Below are 6000 nucleotides of genomic sequence, written 5' to 3'. Positions count from 1 at the left end.
AAACTATCTTCTTGCTTTTTAAAATAAAAATAGATCAAAAGGTTAAAAAAAAAAGTTAAAATGTGAAAAAGTTTCTGCGTTAATTCTAAAAGGAAAATTGAGACTTCATCAATTAAAATTCTGTGGCTACTTCCTTGTCTCGTTGCTATGATCATGAGTGGCTTAAATATATCCTGGCCTTGTGTTTGCTGCTACATCTCGGAGTTCTTACATATATCATTCCTATTGTGTCTGTAAGGAATGGTTTCCTTCAAGTCATCTATCTCTTCTGATTCTTACAATATTTCAATAATTCCCTAAACGCTGAGAGAAAGTGTTTTATAAAGATATGTGTGCAAAATTTCTTCCCATACTTTCTCCAGTTGTTAATGTCTATGTTAGTTTTCATCTACTGCAAGTAAACTCTTCACTGATAATACCTGAGTGAAGCATTGATCACTGGGGTTTATTTTTATTTCTGATTTTTTTCATTTTCAATATTATTTTAGTTTGCTGATAAGTTTCTACTTTCATGTCTTGAAGTACTATCATTATTTTCTTCAAATGTTGTTTGTGTTTTTATGATCCTCACTGAGAGATTTTCTTCATATCTTTATGAAGGTCCTAGTCACTGAACATATTCATAGTCATATGAATATTTTTGAAGGCCTTGACTTATCCTTCAAAAATATTTTATTTCTCTGGGTCTACTGAAGTTGATTTATCAGGTGCTGGGGAAGACATTTTATCTATTGGTTTGGTTGTTTATGGCTGTGTTTTTGTAGTGGTGCATAGGCATGTGGAGTTATGGTGATTGAGGTGATTCTAGGTGTTGGTATTTGCCCTTGTTTTTGTTTACTGAGTGCACCAAACTTTGTCCACTATTGCCCTCGCTGAATATTTAGAAACTGTATTAGTTGTAGTATCATGGGTTTAAAGAGTTTTGGGTTATCAGCTATTAACAAAAAGCAACGGAAATTGGCTGGAAGGGAAGATTTGCTCACATACATTCTAATACATGTATGTTCTTTTGAATATGTTACTGAACAGATGCTCATTAATAACATGAAATTGTCATTCTAAAAACAGCTCTCACATACTGTTGTCTAACTCAGTTGATGGTGAATTTCTTATTAGCTATTATAGATGACTTCAGATTTTCACATGCTCTTGGCCTTTAGTCAGTAAAATCCTCAAAAATTTGTTATAAAATTTATACTAATATTTCATCATTATTTACTTGTAGTGATGGCAGAGAAATAAATTATTCTGAATATAATTTAATCAAGTTGATGTTAAAATATTGAAATATGTTATGTTTTCCATAACCTTTTGTTGAAATCCCATATTGTGTTCATGGGACAGGGAAAAAAATAGCTTTTTTTCCAGTTTACTTTATATTCTAGCTTCATTCCTGAACATATCTTACATTGTTATTTTTCTTTTGGTTTTTCAAGAAAGGATTTCACGGTATAGCTTTGGTGACGCTGTCAAATTTTATTTTAGTTATAGGAATTACATCTTCACATATTTTATTTAAAATATATTTTCCATACAATAGTCTGATTATGGATTTCCATATTCCACCTTCTTTCAGTTACCCTCCCCATCTTGATTAACCCTTTTTCTGACTCTCATTAAAAAATAAGTAGACATCTAAGGAATAATGATAAAGCAAAATAAAATGTGATAAATCAAAGCAAACAAAGAGAAATAGGACAATATAAACAAGTAAATAATAAAAAAGCCAATCAAAATCACGAGGAACATATAAACCTAAAGACACAAAGTTACCCACATAGGAGTCTCTGTAAACACAAAAGCAGAAACAATAATATAGTCAATGACATTTAAGGTAAATAGTAAAATATCCTGAAGCAAAAATATGAGACAGCAAAGTCTAAAAATATCATTGAGTCAATTTTGAGTTGGTGGTCTACTAATCTACTGCTGAACATGTACCCTTGAGTGTTTTGTTTTTCTTACCAATGAGATTACACTGTAGAAAAATAAATTTACATTTGGAAGTGGCTATCAGTTTGAGGTAGCTTCTGAGCTAGGGATGGGGGTTTTCATGCCCTTTTCTCCCAGCTGGTACTGGCTCTACAATTGTCACCACAATCTCTATGAGTTCCTATGTGCATCAGTTCTGCTGTGTTTAAAATGCACTGTTTGCTTGGTGTTTTCCATCCCCTTTGGCTTTTACAATTATTCTGTAATCTCTTCCACAGTGGTTCTTTTGCCCTGATGGAAGGGATTTGACAGAAACATCACATTTAATACAGAAAGTTCCAAGGCCTCCCACTGTCTGTACATTGTTTGTCTATAGGCCTCTGTAATTCTTCTCATTTACAAGATGGGTCTTCTCTGAAGATGTCTGAGCAATTTACTGATCCAAGAGTGCAACAGAGTGTTCATAGGAGTCACATTATGACTACATATCTTTAGGAGAACCATAGTTTTTGGTTTTCCCTTGGATCTATGGCCTATCTAGTTTCATGTCATGGCCACCCAATTAATGCCAGTTGTCTATGGATTCCATCTCATAGAGTGGCCTCAAATCATTCAGATTTTGTTGATTATTCCCAAAAGTTTTGTGCCACAGTTGTACATCATTCAGGCAGGTCACAATTGTAGACTGAATGTCTTGTAATTAGGTTGCTCTTTATCTTCCTTTTTTGGTAGTGTGCAGATGACCTTTCAGTATGTTGAATATCAGCCTACAGGGCTGAAAGCTCTAGGTAGGCATCAGTTTCACTTCTGCGTGTTCAGTGCGTTGTGTCTGTGTTGTCTTTACCAATGGTTCTTATCATCAGTTTGTGGATAACAACCAATAGTTTTTACAATAGCACAGTTGTTAGGGGTTATCATGGGTCCCCTTTGACCAAACTCTCAATTAGATATAACCTATTACTGGTATTGTAAGCTTCATTTGTGGATACAAGAGAAATTTGGGTCTCTCTCTCCCCATTAGTTAGTGATTTCAATTAGATCAATTTCATATATTTATATTTATGCAGTTTATACATATGACCTCTCAAATTGTCTTGAATTTTGCTCTCCCTCCTTATGTTCTTTCTACTGCCACCTTCACATTTGATCTGTGCCTTCCAGGTTCCCCCCCACCATCCACTCATAACTATCAATTATAATTCCCCTTCCTAAGGAGTTTTATCGCTGCCCCATTAGTCAGGTACTCTATACTTAACATCTGTGGCTATATAGATTGTAACTTTCTCATCAATGATGTAAAAGTTAATATCCACATATAAGTGAGTACATATCAAATTAGATTTGCTGGGTCTTGGTTACCTTACTCAAGATGAATATTTTTGATATCCATCCATTTATCTGTGATTTTTATGATTTCATTCATTAAATGGTTGAGTAATATTCCACTGTTTAAATGTATCGCAGTATTTTTTCTATTTATCCATTTATTTAAGGACATGTAGTCTGTTTCTAATTCCTGGTTATTATGAGTAAAGTAGTAATGAACCTTGTTGAGCTATTGTGGAATTAAGCAGCCTTTGGGTTATATGGATAAGAGTGTTATAGCTGGATCCTGAGTAAGATCAATTCAAAACTCTCTGAGGAACCTCTACACTGATTTTCATAGGGGCTGTAAAAGTTTGAACTTCCAGCAGCAGTTCATGAATATTTCTTTTATTCCATGTCTTTACTAACATGAGATATCATTTTTTTTATCTTGGTCATTCTGACTATTACAAGATAAAATTTCAAAATAGTTTTCATTTGAGTTTCCCTGCTGACAAAGAATGTTGACCATTTGTTAATGTGTAAATGTTTTTAGATCATTTGTGTTTCCTCTTTAAAGAGCTCTCTTTATATTTGTACTTGATTTTTAAATTTGGTGTTCTGTTTTCTTGAACACATATATATTGGATAGTATCCCTCTATTGAATGTGTAGTTGGTCAAACATTTTCCCATTCTGTTGGCTGCCACTTACTCCAGTGAGGGTGTCTTTAGCCATGCCAATGAACTCAAGATTACTGTACTTTCTCTTCTATCAGATTTCTTGTGTCTGGCCTTATGTTGAGGTAGGTCTTTGATTCATCCGGAGTTGAATCTTATGCAGGCTGATACATATGGATCTATTTTCATTCTTCTACATGCAGGCATCCAGCTGAATCAGGAATATTTCGTTGTTTTCTTCTAGTGTGTATTTCTGGTTTTATTACATATAAGGTATCTACAGATGTGTGAACCTATTTCTGTGTCTTCAAGTATGTTCCATTGATCATTGTGTCTGTTTTATGCCAATATAGTGATGTTTTTAAGAATATATCTCTGTAGTACTATTTGAGATTGGGAAAGGAGATTTTAGCAGTTGTTTCATCAGTCAAGATGTTTTGGATGTCCTGAATTATTTATATTTATGTATGAAGTGCAAAATTTTCTGTTCAGCATATGGAAAGCATTATATTGGAATTGTGAAGAGGATTACTTTGAATATTAAATACATAGATTGCTTTTTGCAATATGGTCATTGTTACTACATTAATCTGATTGATCCATAAGCATTAGAGACTTTCCATCTCATTATATCTATTGTCAATTCATTTTTCAGGGTCTTAAAATTTTAATAACACAAGTTTTTCTCTTTCTTGGTTAGAGTTACCCAAGATAGTTTCAACTTTTGCAAGCTATTGTGAAAGGCAGTGTTTCTCTGATTTCTTTCTCTGGCTATTTTTTTAAAGGAAGACTGATTATTTTTGTATTTTTTTTATTTTTTTGTGCTACTTTGTTTAAAGAGTTTATAAGATATAGGAGTTTCTTCATAGATTTATTTTTAGTATCACTTACATAGACGATCTTAATATCTGAGAATGGAGAATTTGATATCCTACTTTTCTATTTATATCTCCTTGATCTCCTTCAGTTGACATATTGTTCTAGCTGAGAATTCAAGTATTTTATAGAATAGGTATGAAGAGAGTGGGCAACCTTGTCATATTACTGTTTGAAGTGGAAATGCTTTGAACTCCTCTCCACTTGAGTTGATATTGGCCATGGGCTTGCTGCAAACTGGTTATAATGTGGTGATGAGTTATAGCCTTTGTATCTCTAAGCTCTTTCGAACTTGCATCATGAAGTGGTGTTCAATTTTACGGAAGGCTTTTCCTGCATTTATTGAGATGATCATGTGGTTTTTGTTGTTCAGTTTCTTTTTATGCTGAATTACATTTGTAAACTCCTGTATTCATCCCAGTATCTCTGGAATGAATCCTAATGTCATGGTAGATAATCTTTCTTATGTGTTCTTGGATTCAATTTTCAAGTATTTTATTGAGAATTTTTGCATATCTCTTCTTAAGTGTACTAGTTTGTAATTTTGTTGCTGTCATTAGATTTTATGTGGTCAAAGTATCAGGGTAACTGCAGAGTAATAGTAAACTTGGTCAGTGTTTCTTTGTTTTTATTTTGTGGAATTATTTAACAAGTATAGGTGTTTATGGGACAAGGCCAGTTCAGGCACCCTTTCCTCTGCTGCCCAAGGCACTGATAAATACCTTGCATATCACCAATGAACCTTCATCTGGCAATGGATGGAGATAGAGACAGAGACACACATTGGCACACTGGACTGAGCTCCCAAGGTCCAAATGAAGAACAGAAGGAGGGAGAACATGTGCAAGGAAGTCAGAACCACGAGGGGTGCGTCCACCCACTGAGATGGTGGGACTGATCTAATGGGAGCTCACCAAGGCCAGCTGGACTGGGAGTAATGGAGCATGTGATCAAAATGGACACACTGAATGTGACTGACAATGAAGGCTGACTGAGAAGCCAAGGACAATGGCATTGGGTTTTGATTCTACTGCGTGGACTGACTCTGTGGCAGCCTGGTTTGTTTGGATGCTCACCTATATAGACCTGGATGGAGGGGGGAGGACCTTGGACTTCCCACGGGGCAGGGAACCCTGACTGCTCTTAGGACTAGAGAGGGAGTGGGAAGAAAAAGGGAGGCGGGGAGAAGGTGGAAATTTTTAACAACC

Source organism: Myodes glareolus, chromosome 6 (assembly GCF_982192425.1).
Source record: "Myodes glareolus chromosome 6, mMyoGla1.1, whole genome shotgun sequence".
In the NCBI taxonomy this organism is placed as follows: domain Eukaryota; kingdom Metazoa; phylum Chordata; class Mammalia; order Rodentia; family Cricetidae; genus Myodes; species Myodes glareolus.
The sequence above is the reverse complement of the archived record's forward strand: the minus strand, read 5'-3'. Positions refer to the sequence as shown.